Raw genomic sequence first — 25126 nt, forward strand, 5'->3', positions numbered from 1 at the left:
CTCTTCTCAGACTGAGGTTCTTGTGTATGGATGACTCTGGTGGCAGTTCAGCTCTGTGAGGAGCAGCAACAGCAAGTGTGCTAGGGACGGAGGGAGGCTTTTCAAAAGTTGTTTTTCCTCCTATCAGTGTCTCTGGGCTTTTGTTCAGGGTGTGGATAGTATGTTCTGTCTATGCTTCCTCTTCTGTCACAGCCTCATTTGACTTTTAGTATATGTTACCTGCATTTTTTGTCATTCATCCCTCCATCTATTCACCCATCCATCCATCCATCCATCATCCATTTGTTCATTTATTTCATCAGCATTTGTTAGATACCTCAGTATGCCAGGTTTAGATGCTGAGGATAAAATGATAAAAACACAATCCTAACTGTCAAGGAGTTAAGAGTCTGGAGGGACAGATGTAAGTAGACCCTGTAAGGAGTGCAGTGACTAACAAACAGGAGCTCAAAGGGGAAGTACAGCTAGTCTGCCAATCAAATAGAGAGAGCAAGCCTGTTACCCCGATGTGGCCAGGGGAAGTCAGGGGAGATGTGAGAAGGGGGCACCTGTGCTGAGTCTTAACTGGTGGGAGGGAGGGGAAGAGCAGTGCCCCAGGAGTAGAGAAGTGCACATGCAGAGGGGCAGACGCATCCGAGACCATGATGCCACAGGAGGGGTGAGAAAGCCATGTGGTTTCCAAACGCTCTCTGAGCCCCTTGTTCATAAGGTCCAGTTCCTGCCACGAGGCCTCCTGCTGCTCTCTCAGCCCTGCGCTCCAGTCCAGTTCCCACACGCAGCAGAGGATCCTCCCCCAGTGCCAGTCTGAAAACGGGGAGCTATTCATAGTAATCGTTAAGCCCTGAACAAAAGCCCAGGGACACTGATGGGAGGAACAACAACTTTTAAAAGGCCTCCTTCCATCCCTAGCACGCTTGCTGTTGCTGCTCCTCACAGAGCCTGAACTGCCACCAGTGTCGTCCATAAACGAGAACCTCAGTCTGAGAGGGGAGGTTCTGAGGAGGATCAGCAGGAATATAGGTCCCATCTTGCCCTCTCTGTTCCCGCCACCTGAGGATCAGTTGGAGACCTCACCGTGGGGTAGCTCAGCTCGTACTTGCTTCTCTGACTGGTCTCATCAGAAAATCGTTGTCACTCTTTTCAGAGAAGAAATTTAAGCCTAGAAATGACAATGATCATACAGGCATTTAAAGAATTTAAAATGTACCAGATGAAATAATTGTAGTAAAATTAGAAGTTCCGGATATCAGAACGGAGGACAAAATCGTTACCAGGGATCATACCACTCTGGGGCAAGAACTCGTAACACATAAAATGTTTTGGTGTAAAAATACCTTCAGACTTTTGTTACATCTATATTAAAGTATCCCATCTATTTTTAGATTTTATATCTTCCATCATATATATTTTACATATTTTATACATGTCCATTTTGTGTATTCCATCTAATTCTTTTTACAAAAATGAATCAAACTGTGTATGATGTTTTTAAACTTTTTATCCATGTCAATGTAACTCTAATATGGTACCATGAGTAACTTGCAGTGTTGAGATTTGCATTCTGGAAAGATCCTCTGGTACGGATGTGGCCTGGACTGGAGGGCAGAAGTGCTGAGGGACCAGTTAGGAGGCTGGGGAAGCCCTTTTTTCTCCTGCAAACTCAGTGAGCCTCAAGGCAGGGACTGTGCCTATGAACAGGGGGACTCAGAAAGCATTTGGGACAATAATAGCAATGAGAACATCCTGATCCAAGTGGTTTGGCCAGATGGATGAAACAAACAGATGACAGAGAATGGTCCTAACAAGGATTATTGACCCATCTCTGCGGTGGCCATCCCTTCGGGTCTAATAATATAATTGCTTTATCAGTGCTAAAGGGAAGTGATTGATGCTCCCGGTAATATATTCAGTGGAGAACAGCAGGTGTCAACATCAATTAGCTCAGTGATAAGATCAATATCAAATGGGTGCTTCTGGGACTTGATAATGAAATGATATAATTAAGAAGAATTGGACAATGTTCAAAAGAGGAGGTCTGAGAAACTGCTTTTTGTGTCCCTACACCCACCCTACTCCTAGTACCACAAAGGGACTGAGTCCATTAAGAGAAAAATTGTTGTCATCATGGTGGGTGGATATGCAAGATAGTGAGTTAAAATCTGTTCTAACCTGCTTTGTGTGAGCGCTACAGAAACTAAGATTCCAACTCAAAAGCTCCCTAGCCTAGCTCTGAATCTCCTGCATTATATTTTAGAAAATGCAGGCTGGACATGTTTACTTTAGGAAGTCAACTGACTTTAGAAAAATTACAGAAATAGGGAAGGCATAACCATAATATTGCCTCAAATTTTTACAGTGCTTTATAGTTTGAAATTGAAGTACATTTATTGCTTCTCAGGTAAAAGAGATCTGGCACCGAAGGGCCAAATGTACAGATTCAGACCCTTCAAAGAAAGATTCTCAAGTCACTGCCCATCACATCTCTTATCCCCTGGATATTTAAAATTTCTTATTCACCATCCATTTATTCCACAAATATTTTTCAAATGTCTATCTTGCAAGCTGCTTTTTTAAGGCTCTATAGCAAAGAAGAAATCAGACAAAAATTCCTGTTTTTGTGGGGTTAACATGCTAATTAAGGCAAGGGAAGGAGCAAGGTAGAGAATAAGCAATCAGACAAGAGAAATATATAGTATGTCAGATTGTAAGTGCTATGGATAAAAATAAAACAGGCAAGTGGGACAGAGCTGTGAGCTGGGGAAGGTGGGGCAAATCTCTTTTAAATTGGGCTTTCAGCAAGGCCTCACCAACAAGACAACATTTGAGCAGAATCTGGAAGGTAAGACAGCAAGCCAGGCAGCTATCAGTGTAGAAGAGCAGACCAGAGAGAAAGAACAGAAACTACGCAATGGAAAGGAGGAAGGTGCTTGCTTTGTTGAGGAAGAGACTAGAAGGAAGTGGTGGAGGTAAAGGGTAGTTGGAAATAAAGTCAGAAATGTAGGGGGCTGTGTGGGGGCCAATTATGTAGGACCTTTGAGATAGTTATAAAGACTTTGGCTTCTGCCCTGAGCGTGCTGGGGAGAATTTGCAGGATCTTTGCAGAGGAGTGACATTATCTGACTTATTCTGTCTACTATGTGGTGAATAGATTGAAGGGAGAGTGGTGAGGGAGGAACCATTTAGAGGCTATTGCAATAATACAGGTGAGAGATGATGATGGATCAGGATGTTAGCATTGTATGTGAGAAGTAATTAAATTCTAGATTTATTGTGAATGTAGAATCAATGGCATTTTCTGGAAGTGAGGAATGAGAGTAAGAAAGCATTCAAGGCTGATGTACATGTTTTTGTCCTGAGCAGGCTTGAATGACTGACTTGCCATTTCTAAAATGAGAAGGACTGTGGGAAGAGCAGATCAGAGTAATAGAGATGATGAAGAATTTAGTTTTGGACAAGACATTCTTAAGATACCCCTTTGATCAGATTCTTATGCCGTATTCCTGACTTTATAAAAAAAATCTTGTTTTTAAAACTTTATATATCCATATTATGTGAGAGATCTTCAAAAAGTTCATGGAAAATGCTTATGATAAAACTGTGGGTAGATTTAAAAAATCTTTTGCACCAAAGTGAGCTCATACTAACTTCTTACAACATATCAGAACAGGATCTATCATAGTTTGAGGCACTAAGAAGGGTAAGACATCAGCTTAAAAAGAGCTACTATCAGAGCAACATGAATTCTGCTAAACTTAAAGCAAGAACAAACATCAAGCTTATGGTAAAACTTGGGTGGAAGAATGGTGAAATCACTAATGCATTACAAAAAGTTTATGGGGACAAAGCCCCAAAGGAATCAGAAGTTCACAAATGGATAACTCATTTTAAGAAGAGATAAGATGATGTTGAAAATGAAGTCCATAGTGGCAGACCATTAACATCAATTTTTAGGAAAAAAATTTAGGAAAAAATTGTTTGTGCCCTAATTAAAGGGGACTAATGAATAACTGCAGAAATAATAGCCAACAGCACAGATAACTCAACTGGTTCAGCTTACACAATTCTGACCAAAAAATTAAGGTTGAACAAACTTTCCACTTGACAGGTACCAAAACCATTGGGCCCAGATCAGCTGCAGATAAGAGCAGAGCTATCAGCAGAAATTTTAAACAAGTGATATCAAGATCCTGAAGTATTTCTTCAAAGAATTACAACAGGAGATCAAACATAGCTTTGCCAATACAATCCTGAAGACAAAGCAAAATCCAAGCAATGGCTACCAAAGAGGTAGAAGTGGCCCAAAGTACAAGAGGACCAGTCAAGAGCAAAGGTCATGGCAACATTTTGGGGGGATGCTCAAGGCATTTTGCTTGTTGATTTTCTTGAGGGCCAAAGAACAATAACATTTGTTATTATGAGAGTGTTTTGAGAAAGCTAGTGGAAGCTTTAGCAGAAAAATGCCTGGGAAAGCTTCACCAGAGAGTCCTTCTCCACCACAACAATGTTCCTGCTCATTCCTCTCACCAAACAAAGGCAATTTTTTGAGCGTTTGAATGGGAAATCATTAGGCATCCACCTCACCGTTCTAATTTGGCTCCTTCTGATTTATTTTTGTTTCCTCATCTTAAAAAATCTTTAAAAGACACCTACCCATTTTTCTTCAGTTAATAATGTAAAAAAAGATTGCATTGATGTGGTTAAATTCCCAGGACCATCAGTTCTTTAGGGATGGACTAAATGGCTGGTATCCTGCTTACAAAAGTGTATTGAACTTAATGGAACTTATGTTGAGAAATAAAGTTTATATTATATTTTAATTTTTATTATATCTTCTAACTTCATTTCTCTATGAACTTTTCAAGGTTCCCTCATATAATGTATAATGTGCAAAACTGGAATCTATTATGTGTAAGGCACTATGAATAATTCTATAGGACATACTTATAGTCTAGTAAGGGAGATTTATAGCATAAACCCCAGTATCTGCAATTCAAGTCACTAACTGCCAAGATGGACACAAATCCATGGCGCTTGGGAATGAAGCAATAGCCAACACCATAGACAGAGTTAAAGTAGGAACGGATCCCTTTGAGCTCAATGAGAAGAGAAGGCATAGAGATTTGATCTGGATCACCACATGTATAGGAGTTAGGTATGGGAAGATGGGTGGGGAGGCACATAGGGAAAGGAATTTCAGGTAAGTGGAATGGCAGAGGCAGAGGCATGGGAATGGGAAAGCACATTCATGCTCAAGCACAGGCCAGGTGGCAGACTGGCTGAGCACTGCACAAAGCTGGTTTGGGTAGATAATGGGAGACAATATGGAATAGGTAGGTATGGCCTGATGACTTTATAGCTTACTACCAGGAGACAGGGAAAGGTCCCACAGGAGTTAAGGAGGATTCATCGTATAATGGCGTGGGGCATGCACTGGAGTGGAGAGAGACTCGGGGCTGGTGGACCAGCTGGGAGATTGCTGCAGTAATAATCTAGGCCTCAGGTGACAAAGGCAGAACAGCGTTTATGAATTGTCACTGTGTCCCTTGAATACAACTCCATATTCCTGGGGTAATCCGGATGTAACACAAATATCTCAATTTATAAAATGACTATTTCTTTGAAACTGAGGTCAATTTTAGCTTGAATGAGTCAGTCAATGGAAGGATAGACCTGGAAAAGAAGCGATATTTGACATTTGTGTTTCCCAACTGACACACGCTGTCTGGAGTTCACCAAGCTACACGTTGGCTGCTCTGCCAGTGGAGGGCATCGCCTGATGCAATTCCTGCTAGATAGCTCTATCCAGCACACCGTTCATGCTTTAGTAAAGTTCATTAGTTAATGGCCCTGAGTCTACTTTGACTATTTGTACTACTTCTCAGTAACCCACCAATAGTTTTCCCTTCCTTTCTCTCGTATTCTTGCTTTCTTTTCTTTTTCTTTTGTTCTTCTTCTTTATTGTCCTCATTTATTTTCTCAGAAGCTCCACATTGACTTTAATTATAATTTATCCTAACCTAAATTCATACTGTGTTTTCTTTATTTACTAAAAAGATAATATTTCCCACTATCTTTCCAACTCCCAGGGCCACTTTTCTTTTGAATATTAATAGTTAAAAAATAATGTGTGTGTATGTAAAAATGAACAATTACAATGACATTTGGAGTTTCTTAATAGTAAAGCAACATATAGGACACAGGTTCTCACCTTTAAATACAGACAAATCTCTCCATAGCAATTCCTAGACTCATCCTGACATTGCTGGGACCTAGAGATGTTGATGTGGACTCTTGGGGACATTTAGCAGGGAGCTCTTGGTAACTCCTCTTGGGTTTTTTTGGATCAGTGATACCTTCTCCACACAGTTGCTGTGCTAGGGTCTCATTGCTCTAGCATGAGACATTTGGGTCAGGCTTAAACCAAGCAGTGTCATTTCACCCACCCCCCCACCCCGGAGAACAATTAGTGGGTCAGGGATGGTCACGTGACGAGCACTGCCCTGTCAGGTGGAAGAAGAGGTTTGCCAGGGTCTTCTGGAAAGAGGAATCCTCATTCTTTGGAGAGAGCTTCCAGAGGTGGACAGCTCTTTTTCTTGTGTGTGGAAGAGGGACTTTGTTGCCCTTGGAGTCACTGACAGTCCCAAGGGAAACCACCTTTAGGAGAAGCTGACCCCATAGAGGGCGGAGTGGAAGGAGAGGAAGAAATGGGTCCTGGAAGATGTTATTTAGCTGCAGAATCTAACCTTTCCAATTTCATGGCTCAAAAAGTACCGTTTGTTGCCAAGTTGAGTTACATTTTCTATTACTGACAACCAAAAGGATTCTAACTGATACAAGAACAGCAGGAATTTGAGAAATGTGTGATTTTGAAAGAGACCATGATGAATGAGTCGGTGAGAAATAGAAGGAGTGGTTATTTGAGCAGAGATGTTAGTTTTCTGGAGGAAGTTATCAGGAAAGCAAAACCAATATATAGAATATATGGATTTTCAGTAAGTTCCTCAGTTGGTAGACACTTATTAAAAGAGAAATTAGATGTGGTTGTTGAAAACACAGTCTATGGAGTTAGATAGTCTGTGTTTATAGCCCTCAATTCTCCTACTTATCAACTCTGTGATCTTAGAAAGCTATTTTACTCTCAAAGCCTCAGCAGCAACATCCATGAAAAGGGAAGTGTACCTGTCTCATAGAGATTTTGTGACAGTAAAATAAGATCATGTGTCTAAATTGCCAAGAATAATGCCTGGCATATTGTGAGCACTCAATAAACCTAGCTGTTATTATTATTATGACTAATATTAATATTATTAATACTACTGTTGTTAGATGCCTAATGTGTTCTGGAGAAAACAGAAGACAGAGAGGTAGGTTCATGGTTATAAAATTAATAGAATTCTGAGTTATCTATAGTATAATGCATAGGTATTCTTCAGTTTTCTTCCAGTCTTTTTAATATTCAGAAGCTATAACTTAACAATTACAGATGTGTTATTATCAATGTGGTATTTAATATTTATTAACATTTCTCATGGAGGCTGCTAACTGGGCTGTCACATGGTTATGGTCTCGTTAGGGACCTAAGACAACATTTAGCCCTGATTACAGGTCCTGTCTTAATTCTTATCACGATCCAGATAATTCACAGCTCCAAAAACTCTGTCCTTAATTACTCAACTCTTTCAGCATGAATCCTGCCCTTAACTGACTCATTCTCTATTTGAATTTTCACTTGTAGACTCAGATGTAGTAAAACTCCTTAGGAATTAGTGCTTAGAAGTGAACAGCCTTTTCCAAGGGACTAGATCATAATTTAGGGGACAGTTTCTTGTCTGGTATTCTCAGGCACTCAGATTCAGGACCTATAATTACTAAAGGTTTTCAGCATTATGGCATTTTACATTGGTCTTAATTTGTCATCATTTTGAGTATGCAGAATTTTGTCACCTATATTGTCTCAAACAATTTTCTTGACAACTCTGTGGGCGAAACATCATCATCTGGCTTGAAGCTGACAGAGAATCACAAGTGAGCAGTTCCATATGACCCCAGTGGCTGCTCGTCAGCTCTCAGCCTGGTGTGATTTCTCCCCATGCCTCCTGGCTCCTGAAGTCACCCACCTTTGACATGTTTAACTTCACAACCCCAAGTAAGTAACAGTTGAGCAGTAAGTATACAAAGAGAGCAGCGTTCAAGATTTCTGTCCATCAGATTTAGAGAAACAATTTGTTTATTACCATTATTAAATTAATGATAATTAGAAAAGAAAAACATCAGATAAGAAATTGTGGGCTAGGAGGAGAGAAGGATCATATGATTGGAAGGAGGCACATTTCATCTTTATTTTTTTTATTTTTTTTTTTTTTTGAGACAGAGTGTCACTTTGTTGCCCGGGCTAGAGTGAGTGCCGTGGCATCAGCCTAGCTCACAGCAACCTCAGACTCCTGGGCTTAAGCGATCCTACTGCCTCAGCCTCCCGAGTAGCTGGGACTACAGGCATGAGCCACCATGCCCGGCTAATTTTTTTGTATATATATTTTTTAGTTGGCCAGATAATTTCTTTCTATTTTTAGTAGAGACGGGGTCTCACTCTTGCTCAGGCTGGTCTTGAACTCCTGACCTCGAGCGATCCACCCGCCTCGGCCTCTCAGAGCTAGGATTACAGGCGTGAGCCACCACGCCCGGCCCACATTTCATCTTTAAATAACTGAATAAAAGTGAAGGCTTGCTCTCTCTATCTTTATTAACTGGGATATCTGAGCACAGAGAATTTAAAAATTGGGCTTGCCATGGCTTGGGCGTGTAGGGAAGAGATCTTCTGGGTGAATATGCTTATGTACCAAAGACCTTGAAATAAGCATTTCCTCCAGCCAGCTTCTAAAACGGGCCTGTGGCATTTCTGTGCTTAATTCAGCAGCATAGCCTTTGCGAAAGGTCCAGTGTGATTTTCAGCCTTGTGATAGGATGAGTGATGATGCACAGATCCACGGAGAGCCTAGGACAGAGCACAGGGGGGCCCTGGACCAGGGCCTGGAAGCCTGGTGTTCTCATCCCCAGGGCTGCCTCTCTCAAGCCACAGTCTTGAGCTAATTTCTTAAACTCCCTGGCCTTCACTTTGCCCTCTATAAAATGAAATGTGTGGCAAGGTGAGCCTGGGGTCCTTCTCAGCTTCAAAGCCCTAATATTCTAGGAAAGGACCTATCCCCAGACACAGTTCTGGCCATGGTCAGGACCAGATGGATGGTTTAGAAAACAACACATAGAGGACTATTCCATAACATTCTCCACTGAAATAATTAAACCCTGGGTATGGTAATTTGTGCCTGAAGCTATATTTTAGGTGTTCCAGGAAAGCCTGTGGACAGTTCATGTAACAAATCAAATGCAACAAAGGGAAGAGAAGTGTGAGTTATTACTTTAAACTATGCCAGATTCAGAGCTGTAGGCCAGGAAAGAAATAACGCTGCTTGAGACCACAAAAGGAAAAGAATTTGGAAATATGTCTCCTGTCCCCAATTCACCCCTCTGTTATACAGCCCTTCACTGAACCTATGTGTGTGCTTCCTAGAACAATAGGCCATCAAATCACGCAGTGCCAGAGATGACAAAAGACCAGGCAAACTACACAGGATGCTGCAACAGGAAGTTGTGACTCTACTGGCAGAACAGGGTGGTTTCTCTCAGCCATTAATTCACCTGCAGGGCCATTCAAAAAATGTTTATTGAGTTATAGTGTTTCAATAAAGTTGAATTACATTCCCTTCATTTAACCTCTATTGTTCTTAGCTGTGAATAATTTTATTCTTGCTATTTGCGAAGACTCTAACTGTATAATTACAAATGCTAAAAAGCCAAAGGGTGACCTATGACAAAATGTATGTGAACCCTAAAAGCCGCAGCCAAGTGTAGGCACTGTGTGCTGAACTGTGAAGAGCAGGGAACACCTGCTTGTTGCAGGATCTGAGGAACACGGGGGATTAGTATGTCTGTAATACTAGCTGTGAATTCCTCGTTTACTCAGAGATTTTATGTAATCTATTACTTAGACTAAGTAGAACTCAATCTTTCATGGAAAATGTTCTTATTTAACCCTATGAAATATAATAGCTATGAAACCCAGACCACTGAGCAGTTTTGAGTAGCATATATGGCCAAAGTGGGAAACAAGCAAACTCAACCCTTCTGGTCTACGTGTGACACAGTCATGAGGACAAACCATAAAAAGAAAATAAATTTAAAAATAAACAAAAAAACACAAGCCAGGAGCATTAAAACACAAAGCAATCACACAGAGATCAGAAGAACATTGTCTGTGCCTTCCGTCTCCCCACTCCCACCCCTTTTAATAACTTAAACAGTTGCCTGTGATCCTTTCTTGGAATGGTGGACAATACCAAATGCTGTGGTCCACCCTGCACCCTGGCAATTCTGTTTACTGCATCTTGGCTGGACATCAGCAGCAGCCTGGGAGAAGCCAGTTGGACCTGGGCAGGAGGCACAATACCAACAGTGTGTCCAGCAGGCTGCTGGCATGAGGTTGGTGAGTGGCTGAGCCTTCATTCCAGAAAGAACTGCCAGGACATTTATGCCTTAATCAGCCACTGCTTCAGTGAGGGCTGAGGTGCTAACTAAGTCTATTCAAAGTGATAGGCCAGACTCTACCCTGAGGATCCTGGGAAATCGCAGACATTTTGATTTCACCTTTTATTAAGCCAGGGGGTACTGCTTTTACAATTGGAGCAACACCTCCATCCTCTTACCTAATTGTAACATTAGCAGAGCCGTGGTTCTTTGGATGAAAATGGAGTAATCCAGTGGCCTCGTGCCCATTTGAGTCCATCAGTCAGTCTAACGGCCAATCTGTTGGTCCTCAATGTAACAGCCAGTCTCCCATTTTGATGCCATTTTCCTAAGTGCAGGATTTTTCTTATTAGCCAGAAGGTTCCAGCTTCTCATTCTGTCATTTATGGTTATGAAACACTTTTTCCCTCCCAGAACTCACCACAATCTTCTCTCATCATCTTGTCTATTTGCCCACTTTTCCTTGCTTCTACTCCAGCTCTTAGGCTGTCTGGCATTGCCACAGAATGCCATGGGATAGTGTAGACTCTCTACCACAATTCCTTAGTTGTAACCTTATCAGGGTCTTCACAAATGCCTGGTCATCCATATATAATATTCATCTGTTTTGAATTCTTTTTGCTTATTTTTAGAGGCTGTGGTACTGGACTGGCACCGTTACTCACAGACTGTGTGTTCTTTGGCAAGTCCTTTAACATCACTGTCTGTAAAGTGCGTGGTTGGATGGAATAGTCTCCAGGCTCCCCAGCTCTAAGCAGAGGCCGTGTTCTGAACCTTCTCAGTCTTCCTGAGACACCAGATCTTCACCACTGTCCTTCCTCTCACGGACAGCACCAGCTTCTGCTTTGTTGAGACACATTCTTGGGTTCCCTAGGTTTTCCTCCTCTCTGTAACTTTTCTGTCATTCACTACTGTCTTTCAGGAAGAGGGGGCTTGACTCTTGCCAAGGCTAACTCATCCTACTGCACTAATCTTTCCTTTTCTCCAGTGATTTTATATGTTTTACTGACATACTGAAATTACGAAAAAATTCACATTTGTAAACAGTTAATAATACAGAGGTAATCAATTATCCACTTCCCATCTAATCCTACTCTCCAAAGATAACTACTTTAATTTGCTTAATATTCTTCCAGAATTTATATATGCATATGTCTCATATATATAAATATACATATATGTATATATAACAAATGTGAATCATGTTATACATGTTATTCTACAACATATTTTAAAAACTCAACATTCTATCCCTTTCAACAAGCATTTATTGAGCACTTAATGTGGGTTGAGCTCTATGTTAGGGCATGGTGGGAAAACAGACATGGTTCCTGCCCCAGTGGAACTTACAGATCACTGGGAAGATATTGTGAGCTTCACTGCATTTCAGTACACACGTACTTTGCTCATTGTTTCTAGTAACTGCATAGTATTCTCTAGAAGAGATCTACCATAATTAATTTAAACATTAGTTTATTGAAGGACATTTAGGTTCTCCATTTTTTACTATTACAACTAATATTATAATGAATATCCTTGCACACTTGGATGAGTTTTTCTGTAGGACAGAATTATATTAGTGAAATTGCCAGATTGAAGGGTGTAAATATTTAAAATTTTGACTGATATTGTCACATTATTCTTTTAAAAGGCTGTTTCAGTTTATACTCTACCAATAGCAACCAGACTCCTAATCTCAGTTCCTCCATCCTCTTTGAAACTCTGCTTTATCAACTATCCTCCCTTTTATTTGCATCTGTAATGTCTCCCTTTGCCTGTAAAAGAGCTTAGGGTGTTTTGCCTCTTGAAAATGTGAATATTCTCTCTATTCTGCTATTTTTTAAGTTGCCAACCTGACTTTTCCCTTCATCACTGATTTACTAAGTCAGTGCTCTTGGCTGTTACTTTCTCAGCACTCCCTCAATTCTTCGCCCTTTCCCTAAGGTTTAGATCCTCATCATAATGCCACAATGCTCTCCAGAAGGTCCTCAGTCACCTCGAATTGCTACATTCAATGAGATCTTAGTCTTTGTAACCTCTGGGATACATCTCTTCCGTTTCAAGGCTCTCTCCTCTTTCAGCTTCTACAGAAATATACTTCTCTTGTTCTCTTCTTAACTTCCTGACGGCTCCCTAAATATACGGACACATTCTGCCTTTGGCATTCTTTCCTTTCTCCTCGTCATTTTCTTCTGGATCCTGCTGCCCTGGCTTTCATTATTGCTTCTGTGTACAACTGAAATCTTCCCCTCTAGTCATGATCTTTCTAATAAGCTCTAGAACTGAATTTCTAATTGCTGGAATGTTATACCTCACAGAGGACCTTTCCGTCAATCTCAGTATGCTGAGAATGGATCTCATCATTTTCCACACCTGAAATCTTCTTCATACTTCCTTCCTTGTTTATAGAATCACCATGCTTCCAGTCATCCAGGCTCGAAATATCTGCGTAATTTTTACTATTACCTTTTTCTTGAACCTCATTTCCCATCCATTGCCAAGTCAATGGATTCCACCAAAGCTGCATTCCACAAACCAGCATCTTACAGATTAATGGGTTGAACAAAGTTTTTAAAAGTTTAGACTGTGATACTTTAGTGCGTTGCATTTAGGATCTCTGCATTTGTCCAGGTCCTATATATCTATTTGTTAGACCAAAAACACTGTTCAAGAGAAGCCTATTGGGGTTTCTCAGGAAGTTAAGGAATATATTTTGGCCAATGCATGTACAGAACAAAATGTGATTCTCTAATAAGACCATTTTGATGTATCGTTTCACTGAATGCATTCAGAAGTGAGCTACATGAGAGGGCCAAATCTGGTGAGAGCCATGCAGAATGGGGGGTGGGCTTCTTGCCTGACATTGTCTTTGATTCCAGAGAGTAAACATCTGTGCAGTTTATTGCAGGCAAGTTTTATAATCAGTGTGAAAGTAATCACAGATGCACAGGCATTTAAAAAATGGGTTAAAACAATTTCGTACTTGCTCAGTATTACACTTGCTCAAAATTCTTTTAAGTGATCATCAGACATCTCACTCTGTCTCTAATTTGATCCTGCTCGGGTTTATAAAAGAGCTGTCTTTTAAGCAGTATTTACTAATTTCCATTGAAAGCTACTATTCTCGTGTATCGCCAAGTGGAAAAACTATGCTCCAAGATTATCAAATACACTGATAAATTTGGCTTTTATAAAAAGCTAACTATAAACTGACACAAGTGAACAAATACATTACACTTTCTTTTAGGTCCTAGAACTGACTTTGGTTATGTCTACCCTAACCTGTATATAGCTCTGAAATTATGGCCTGGAAACTATATTTACTGCTACTATAGCATTATTTTATGCTTCTTTTCACATCAAAGAATATTTTCAGAATACAGTAAGATAGAAATGTATGGAAAGATGGAAAACAAATATCTCATTTGTATGTGTTTCTCTAAAAAATGAAAAAATACACATTTTATGCAATGGCTATAAAATGCTTATTGCAAGTGACACATTTCTAACTGCCAGGTGGCATGTCCTGCTGTACAGCGAGTGAGTGCTCAAACAAGGGAAAAGTGTCAATCGGAATGCAAGAAATTGAAAAGTCCTATTGACACTGGCATGAACAATAGGGAAATTCAGGTTCTTACATAGCAAGAGGCCCAGAAGCGGGGACTCTAGGCACTGCACAGGTTGGGAGGACTCCAGCTCTGCTTTTCTGAGCGTCTTGGTTTTTCTTTCCTCTATAAGTTGATTCCATTCTTAGGCTAGCAGCAAAATGGCTGCAGCAGTTCCAGATCTCAGAGCTAGACTTAATATTTTCTAGAAGCAGAGAAGGATCCAGCCCCCTGCAGACCATCCCTTAGATTTCACTTGCCAAATGGGGGTCACACCATCATTACTCACCAGTCAATGGCAATAGATCAATTACAACTTGTAGATACCAATGGCTTAGACAATAAGCCATAACAACATGACAATAGATCAATGGCTTAGATCAATCAAGACTTAATCCTAGAGGAGGGAATTAGGTCACTATCCTCTGAATCACTTAACCTAATTTGTACTCTGCCAGCAAGAAAGGAGGGGGAATGGATGTTGAACGGACCAGTTTTCTCTGATGGAGTAAGAAGCCACCCAAAACTTAGTGCTTAAGACAAGTACCATTTATTTAGTTCTCTGGGTCAGCAATTTAGGCTGGCCTCACGTGGACAGTTCTTTGCATTTGTATGGTCTCCCACATGTGTCTCAAGTCAGTGATGGGTCGATTTGTGGCTTTGCTTTTGGGGATGGGCTGGCTGCCAGCTGGGGCACCCAGTCCTCCTGCAAGTGTTCTGTCAGTCTCCAGCAGGTTGCTCTGGGCCTCTTCACATAGTGAAGGCAGATTCCAAGAACAAGAGGGCAAGTTTCAAGGTGCAAGGCCAAGGAAGTGGGTATGTTTCTGGCAGTATTTGCAATATACCACATCGAGTTTGCCATCATCTGCTATGGCAAATTTTAGTCAAAAATCATTAAAAGAATAAGTGTACTGCTCTCCTTGCCCTTTTCCTTCATTATACCCACTTCAATACAACACCACTTTATATAATAGTTTAAGCAAAACTAGATTTCTAGATATCAAATATATTGGATTTTTTCTCTTCAGCTATATATCTGCCTTAGGACCTGGCATGATATTAATGTACCAGCTGGAATATTTGTTAGGAAAGCTCAGCTCCTTGGCCCTTTGCCTAATCAAAGGCTTAGAATCTTGGGACTCTTTTCTAGAGATTTCTAAGCAAAGGTCAACCATGTTTCCAGGTAATCCTGATTCATTAGGATAATGCTTCATGGTGTGGCAAGACCTTCCAGTGGAAGATTAAGGTATATGGTAATGATCAAGCCTTGCCGTACCTGAAAAGAGGTGTCTATTTCATTTTAGAGTTGTATAGACTGAGCTATGTAAAGAATGATTTAGCTTGTTGCTTAATCTAGAGCAATCAAATGTCAGAATTGAAATAGAACCTGAATTGTGATTTAAATCCTCTGCCCAACTATTTTAAATAGTTGGAATTTGGCCATTTAGTAAACTCTTTCACTCAAAACACAACTGAGAACAAGAAAGTGAACAAAGAAGCCTTTTAACCCTTAAAAGTTACATTATAAAGTCCACCAAATTTATTTTACTTGGAAGAGATCCTCTCAGAGCTCTTTACTCTTAAGTTACACACAATCACAACAGGTCTGGCCAGTGGTTTCTAAGCCCATAGTGGATTAGAAGAGTATTTCAAAGGGGAAAAATAGGCACAATTATGTGAGAAAGTAGAGTGATATCTGATAATTTGGCAGGAAGAAGAAGAGAGAAAACTTTTAAAAATTAAATTCGGGGATTAAAAAAATACAGCATTTGGATCCTTTCTTAAAAATGGAAATAGTTCTCTCTATTTATTGCAACTGGCATGGAGGGCATGGCTGTAATTTCGGTTCATACAGCACACCCACACACAGTATAATTTATCTGATTGCCTGCTTCAGATACCAGAATTTTGTTATATATGCTTTTGTTCCCCCTATCACTCCCCCAGTTCGGGGATTAGCCATAACAATGCTTAAAGAAGCTCCTTAATTTGGACAGTCATAAAGCCATAAAAGAATTTATTGTGAATGACTGAGCCTGCACACTATGGAAATAACAATACACAGTTTACTGAACAGCTAACTTAATCATAAAATGCAACTACAATATACAAATTTTCACCAGCATGGTTCTACTGTTAACTTTGAGCCCTCCCACACCAAAATTAGCAAAGCCCTTCCTACTCCATGGTGTAGGGGTCATCACCAGGCTTCCTTCACAGTCTGGAGTCTGTATTGGCCTCTGACACATCTCTGGAGGAGCTACTCCCTTGTAGGATGGGGCCCCTGCTTGGATCTGAGCTAGGAGGTGTGCTTGTCTGAGAATGTTTGGCATTATGTTATGGAGTTGAACATCCTCATACCCTGTGCCCACTGACTCTATTCCTAGGTATATTTCTAGGGGAAACTGACACATGCACAATAGGACATAAGCACAAGAATGTGGTACTGTTCACAACAAGGAAAACACAAAAACAATCCAAATGCCCCACCAACGGGAGACTGGGTGAACAAACTGTGTAATACTTAGACAAAGGAAGATTATGGTCTGAATGACTGGATCAATTTTGACAATATAATGTTAAGTTAAAAACATTAAGTCCCCAAAGAATATCTACAGTATGATATTATTTTTCTAAAATTAAGAACAAGCCAAATAAAATATACATTTTGGAATGTGTGTGTGTATATATATGAAATAAGACAATTTTAAAAAGGAAAGCAAAGCACTGACCAACACAATATTCAGGATGGATGATGTTACTTTGGGGGGTGGGGGTTGCTGGGAGAGGGGAAGGAGTCATGTGGGTATATATAGGTTATTTCCAAAGTTCTTTTCAAAGTTCTAGATTTGTAGGGAGGAGAGGTAGTTTTATAGATGCTTATTAAATTATTTAAAAAGTTAAATAGCTAACTAGATAAATACAAGTAGGACATACACGTATCAATAAGAATATGTCATAACACAAGAGTGTGATTAATCCAATTCTTTGTATCTGAAGGCCAATGGAGAATCTGGGAGGATACTTTGGTAAATTAGCAGCTGAGGTCTCCAGGAGTTGATTTGTAAGAGAGCTATTCCTTAAACTACAACTACCTCTTCCTCGCCCCACTGAAGGACGCCTTGGTGGAGAGAGTGCGAAGGAAACAGCATGGTGTCCTAACATAGTTATCTCACAGCTATCCCCACGTCTGTGCTCCCCAGCAGGTTGGCTTGCAGAGCTCGGAGCTCAGAGGCTGACTCCATTTCCCCAACTGCATATCAGAAGCCCATCTATGCTGTGTGTGACTGTGACCCTGAAACCCAGCCTATTTCAGTGTATTTTGCACATCCTCCTCTGTGAAGTGTGCTGGAGATAAAAATGATTTAATGAGAAGTGTACGTTTCATTAGCACATGGCTTGCAATATCCCTCCCCCCCCCACCTCCTGATGATTAACCATTCTTTTGTGGTTTTGGATAGAACCTTAAATCCAAGTTTTTATAAGAGTCTTATTTTCTGAATACAGTTCTAGATTAGTTTTCAGAGACAGCACATTACCCAAGAATCTAAGAAATAGACATTCTGCACAATACGAGATAGAAAAGTTTAGTCATGTTTTTTACTTCTTTCTACAGTTGGTGAGAGAGAAATTATGGCAGCCAGAGCAGTGCTCTAGACCTCTGGAAAGAAGCGTTCCTGCTAAAATAAAAGGGGAATGGAACACAGGATAAAGACAATTATGAACATGTAACCAAGATGCAAGCCTTGGCTCTGTCTCTTCCTCTCCCTGCCCCGTGCTGCTCCACCCCAGGGCAGGCAGCTAGAGCAAGGCCCTGCCTAAGCCAAGGCCCTGCCACTGAGCAGGACTCTGCCAGTGGCTCAGCAGCTGTGCTCCTTATACAGCGTATTTGACTTACAGGATTTGTGACTAAAGCTGTATCTTTTTCCTTCTCCACCCAAATGAAATCATTTCCTTTCACCATCCTGCAGCTTAATTCTTATGGAAGAGAGGAGTTAGGGTTGTAAGGGAGAAAGGGAGGGAAGAGCAGGGAAGGAACAGGCAGCTTATAAACAAGCGAGGGTTTAATATGTGAGCTGGAAAGAAAGCTCACACTAGCAGAAGACGACAGCGCTTAATAAGGACCTGAATTTGCCATATTTCTAAAGATCACTTTTCCCATCTTTCCCAAGCCAGATCCCGGAAATGTACCATGCTGTCCGCTGAAAGGAATCCTTGTTCATTTGCTGTATTTTGCCTTTTCTTTTTTAGGGATCATTAGGGCTTTACAATATCAAAATCTTGTTGGGAGTTAACAAGCAATTTTCAAAGTCATGTTAAATCACTGGATGGAGAAGGTACTCCCTAATCCTCATAAACTTGCAGAAATGGAAAAATGCCATGCTTTGCTTTTTATCCACGGCATATGAAATTTGAAAATAGCATAAATAAAGACTGTATCCAAACCCTTTCTCTGCCTTAAAAATGGCATTGCAATCTAGAGAATGAATATATGCATTCACATATGCTGTCAGCTATCTTGATAAACCAATGTTTCCATAATATAATGTTATTTGTTCAAACCACATTCAATATTCTTGGCTGCCAGATGACAAGAGGGTAAAAACAGGACACTCTGAGGGCAGAGGACAAAGATTCAGGATAATGTAGTTTGAAATTTGCTGCTCCTCTTGCCTGTCCTTTTTGATTTTTGAGATGGGTAGGAAAGAGACACATAGGAGATTTGGGGAACACTAGTTGCCCTGGTGTTGGCAATGATTTGGAGAGCATTTTCATTTACTCTCATATCAAATGCTCCAAAGTTGGGTGAACATGGACTAATAGCAGGAGAAAAAGACCCTGATGCTCCCAAGCTACCTTTAGGCAAGTGCCAGGGTGACTGCTATCAAGGAATGGCCTCTCTTGAGTAATCTTCCAAATGGGGCAGTCACAAATGGAATGAATTATTGGCTTAAGGTACTTAATAAAGTCATAGTGGAATCTCTTTAGTATTGTATCCCAGCTCTGACCTCCCCCAGTGCATGCACACAAACACACACACACACACACACACACACACACACACACAGACATCTCCTTAGCTTCAATTCTGCTTGAGAGAATTTTTGTTTTAGTTTTAGTTTTGTTGCATAGAAGGCAAGATGAGGCTGGACACTGTGGCTCATGCCTGTAATTCCAGCACTTTGGGAGGCTGAGGTGGGAGGTTCATTCGAGGCTGAGGCAGGAGGATCATTTGAGGCTGAGAGGTCCAGACCAGCCTGGACAACACAGTGCAACCCCATCTCTACAAAAAAGAAAAATTAGCCTGGTGTGGTGGCATATGCCTGTAGTCCCAGCTTCTTGGGAGGCTGAGGCAGGAGGATCACTTGAGCCTAGGAGTTCAACTTTCCAGTGAGCTATGATTGTGCCACTGCACTCTAGCCTGGGTGACAGAGCGAGACCCTGTCTCTAAGAAAAAAAAATGGCAAAGATGAGTAGCTTGAGGCCTTCAAAGGATTTGAAAACTGCTGATGGTAAAAAAAAAAAAAAAAAAGTTAACTGGTTAAGACTATAAATTCTTAACCATGTTTATTACATGTTCAAGGATTATTGTTCCTTTGGCCTCATCTTCATCCACGTCAACATAAATTAGATTGTAAGTCAGTCGCGGGTAGGAGCAGTGACCATAGGCTCTATATTTTCTAAAGTAGCCCTGATTTCAGATGTTCTGCTTAATGGTCCCCAAAATACCCTCAAACTGATTAGAAGATCTGCCCCATAGCTCCTCTGTCTACCTGGCTTCATATTTAGAAAGGTTCTTAATTAAAGCTTTATGATGATGGTAGTGGAACGGGGAGCTTAAATGGCATGTCCTAATTTGTAGCTGATTAGAGGTGACACCTAGGTCAGGGTCCCCTATTGTGTGTCGCTCCCATGAATGGACACCTTGGTTTTATTATTCTCACAGATCCAGAGGAGGGAGTCCTCCAAGAGCACCTGTTTTTCTTGATAATGTGAAATTTACTCTGGTGTTGGCAGGAACTGTACAAATGCCTTATTTTCAGGAAATGATCTTCATCTCATAAATTTTGCCAAAACATGAATATAATTAAAATATATCCCGAAGTGAACTGAGAATCATTCCAGAACAGCAAAGTTCCCCAGTGAGATGAAACTTGCGTTCTCTTTTTTTTTCAGTTAATCTTTGAAAATTAAATTTTACTTTTTTTGTTTTCCTCTTTAGTTTTCTTGATAACTTTTTCAGCAGTTCAATTGAAGATTTTGTCTTTTTTCAGTCTAATTGAATACTGCAGCAATTTTAGAATTTTGCATGCTTCAATGTGGTGGATCTTATGTTTTAATCCCCTCCCCTCGCCCCTCCCCCGTATGCACCCATCGGGAAGGTGGCTTCTCTGGGCCACTGACTCAGCAGCAAAATGACATCTGCTGTGGGTGCTCAGCAGCACAGCTGACATGTATTTGAAAAGTGAAGTGTTAGAGTCATTCAGGGAGCAGAGCAATTTCCTCTGTCAGAGATGAACCCTTGGATTAACAGAGAGTACTTAGTTCCCATAAAAGTTGGAGTCTGAAATAAGTGCCCGAAGCAAATCTCTTGACCCTGAAGTTGAGGCTAACTACTCTTGGACAGTCTCAGAAGCTGGAAAAAATGCGTTAACAGAGTTTAATGGGGTGAAGGATATTTCCAATAGAGTCTTCAAAAGCCCTTCAAGCTGCAATTAACATGTACCATTAATATTTGCTTAAGAGGAATGACTTCATCCATTGGCAGCCATTGATCCTTATTTATGGATATTACTTTTTTAGAGACATTAAAGTAATATAAATAAAACATTTGATGTTTATCTTTAGTATTTTCCCTTCCTGCTCCAGCCATACCAAAGTTCTTAAAATTTTCTGAACAAGCCATGTCGTTTTGTTGTTAAGCTTTAAACATGCTGTTTTCTCCTCTAGGAGAACTCTATCCTTTCTCCTGCCTCTCTTTGCTGGGATGCTTGCTACTCATTCCTCAGGAAACAGGCTCCTAGCTGGGTGGGGTGCCACTCCTGTGAGCTCCCTGAACCCCCTCACCTCACTTGTCATGCTTTTCTTTGTCTGCCAGGACTGTCTGCCACTTGCTCCATAGCTGTTCTCTCCAGTGCTTGGCACATACTAGGCACTCAACTAATATCTGTTGGATGAATGAATAAATGAAGAAAGGAGGAACAGATGAATGAACAAATAATTAGTGGAATTAGTGAAAGTAGAGTAGTTTTCAGATGCTATCTACGTCAGGATCACTTGGGGTCCTTTGATACAAATGTACATTCTCAGGTAGGTTCTAACTGCAGGGATTTAACATGAAACACAATGGTGCATGTGGCAAGCTACAAATAATTTGTGACAACAGAACATAAAATGTAAGACAGAAAGTGAAGGGAGGTAAGGTGGGAGGAATAACCAGGCGGCAGGATTTGGAGGAGCCTGCCAATGAGCTCGGACTTTACCTGTCATGCAGGTTATGGGGAGCCAACAAAGGGCTTCACATATGGACACATTTCTGGTGTCTGTGTAGAAATTAAATTCAGTGTTGGTTCTCAACCTTGACTGCATGCTGGAACTATCTGAAGGAACTTTAAGGTGTAATGATGCCTGGCTTCACCCTGAGAGATTCGGATTTAATCGATCTGAGGTGTGGCCTGGGCTTTGGAATGGTGTTAAAGCTTCCCAGGTGATTCTAATAGAAAGTCAAGATTGAAAACTACCAGAATAGAAGAGAAAATTCATCCATACAATTTGACAATCAATTAACTCTCTTGTGACATCTTTTAAATTGTATCTGTATACTGGGGAAAAGCAAATTTAAAAACTAGCAAATTAAAAACTGCAATGCGACATCACTGCACATCTACAAGTATGGCTAAAATAAAACATGGCGGTAAGGCTACATGCTGGAGAGAATGTGGAGACACTGGTTCTCGCATACACAGCTAGTGGACATAAGTGGCAGTTTCTTACAAAGCTAGCCATGCAACCGTCATACAACCTAGCATTTGCACTCCTGGACATTTATCCCAGAGAAATGAAAATGTAGGTTGACAAAAAATTGTACATGAATGTTTATAGCATCTTTAATTGAAATGAAAACAACCCAAATGTCCTTTAATGGATGAGTGGTTAAACAAACTCTGGCATGTCTATATCATGGAATACTACTCAGCAATAAAATGAATAAATTATTGACACATACAACAACTTGGATGGATTTCGAGGGCATTATGCTTAGTAAAAGAAAATAATCTCAAAAGGTTACATACTATATTGTTCTGTTTATATAAAATTCTTGACATGACAAAAATATAGAAATGGAGTACAGATTAGTGGTTACCAGGGGACATTGATGAAGGTAGGTGTGACTACAAAGGGGTAGCCCACTGTGGTTCCTCCATGGCAATGGAATAGTTCTGTATCCTGATTGTGGTGGTGGTTACAGGAATCTGTACAAGAGGTTCAGTTTTGCCTAGAACTACACTCACTCATTCACAACTCCACATACTCATTAACTCCCCCTCCTGGCTAATTGAGTGTCAGGTAAAAACTGTTGAAAACTGACTCTGTAGTCTAGTTATCAGTATTGTTGTACCAATGGCAATTTCCTGGTCCTGATATTGTGTTAATACTATAGTCACTTAAAAGGGCACCATGGAAGCTGGGTTAATGGTTCGGAGGTCTCTGAACTATTTTTGCAACTTCCTGTGTGTCTGTAATTATTTCAAAATAAAAAATTATACTTGTGTAGTGTTATTTATTAGCTATATTTTTAAAATGTCACATGTATGTATGGAGAATACAAAGAAAAAATTTTGTAAAATTTTATAATGAATATTTTATAAAGGTACATTTAGCTATAATTTCCCATTTTCCCTATGTATGGCGATTTTGGGGACACCTTGTACTTTAATTCCATAGCTAGATCGGAGATTAAAGTATAGTGACAATGTCTCATAGTACTAATTCAGAGTTGGGGAACCTGTGGCCTTAAGACCACATGAGGCTTTCTGGGTCCTTAAGTGTTGCCTTTTGAGTGAATCCAAATTTTATTTTTATTAATTTTATTTTTATTAATATGTTTTTGTTTTTAGTTTTTAAATGATTATATTTAAAATACCAAAGAATAAAATAAGTTTTAACAAAGTAATCCTCCCAGATTGACTGGCAAAATTAGAACATTGATAAGCCATAAGGGGTAAATTGACCGCTGCTACACCCATTATTTAATTCTAAATTCCCCCTCCTGACTGGTGCCACTACTACACAAGGCTGGTTGGCGAGAGTTTATGGGGGTCTAGTACGTCAGTCTGTTATCAGCTTTTGACAATGGTGCACTGTGTTTCTGTTTGAAGTGGAATTTGTGAATAGTTGCACAGCTTGACAGTATTTTTCAATTTTGTCTGCTTAACACCCTATCATGTCAAAGAAGACCAAGAGAACACTGAAGGAAGAGAACAGATTTTTTAATAAGGATTGGGAATTGCAATATTCCCAATTGTTTCTGCTAAAGATGAGATGATTTGCTTGCTTTGTGATACTGCCATTATCAACATTAAAGAAATTCAATAATCATCAGCATTATAACACTCATAAAGACCACAAATATTTTAAATTAGAGGGAGAGGCACAAAAGTTTGTATTGCAGAAATTAAAAGATGAAAAGCAAAAGCAAAGACAATTCTTTCAAGCAGCAGTAAGACCTGGAGATAATATCACTGAAGCAACTTATAAAGTAGTTTATACACTAGGGGGAAAAAGGGAGGTCATTCGTTGATGCAGAAATTGTGGAAGAATACATTGTCAAAGTTGTAGGATGCTTAGACCCTGATAACGTTTCAAAGTACAAGCAATTGCCCCTTTCAAGGAGAACCATAAATGATCAGAAACATGAATTAGCTTAACAAAAACACAATAACTTAACAAAAAAGCTTCGTGTAATATTTCAAAAAGAAAATATATATTATCCAATTGTTTTGGATGAATCAACTAATACTACTGACTCAGCACAGGCTTTATACTTCATTCGGGTCATAACTGAAGATTTTCTTTGCTATGAAGAGGTACTCGTTTTGGGCAGTCTTGCGAACAGAATATGGGGAATAGATATCTTCAACAACTTTCAAGATAAAGTGGTTGGACTGACTTTGGTAAATTTAGTGAGTAAATTCAATATGTAAAAGCGGTACACCTTCCGTGACAGGAAAACATGAAGGGTTTATTGCTCAGATAAAAAAAGTGTTAACAGATCCAGATGCTCTCACTTCTTTTCATTGTATCTTGCAACAGCAAAATCTCTGTGCTAAAGCTACTATTTTAAGTGACACTTTGCAACAAGTTACAAGTATTGTTAACTACATTCCTGCAAATGCAACATGGCATTGTCAGGTTCCCAACATGCTAAAACTGAACAATGAGGTATTCAGTGTGGATTTGCCATATCATTCTAAAGTGCATTGGCTCAGTTTCTTGGCTATTGCAGGGACAGGTGTTAGCCAAAATTTTATTTCTGTCAGAATAGATTGTTAAATTTTATGAACAATAGAATCAGCCACATGAATTATTGAAAGATTTCTATAGGAATGCAGCATTTCTGTGTGATGTCATGTCAAATCAAAACGACTTGGCTATTTCTTTGCAAGGTAAAACTAAGTCTTATATGATATGTGCCAAAAAATCCAAGCATTTCGAAAAAAGCTATCTTTTTTCAAAACACTTCTTCTTCAAAAGGAAATTTCAGATGAACATTTTCCCCAGTTAGCAAAATTCACTGATGAGCAGGATGATATATGCGAATCATTTGAAGAATACACAGCTGTTATAGACCTATTAATTGAAGAATACAAGGAAAGGTTCACTGACTTTGAGAATCATGACATCACACTCACATTAACATTTCAGCCTCACCTAGTTGATAT

The sequence above is a fragment of the Lemur catta genome, chromosome 2, assembly GCF_020740605.2.
Source record: "Lemur catta isolate mLemCat1 chromosome 2, mLemCat1.pri, whole genome shotgun sequence".
Classification (NCBI taxonomy): domain Eukaryota; kingdom Metazoa; phylum Chordata; class Mammalia; order Primates; family Lemuridae; genus Lemur; species Lemur catta.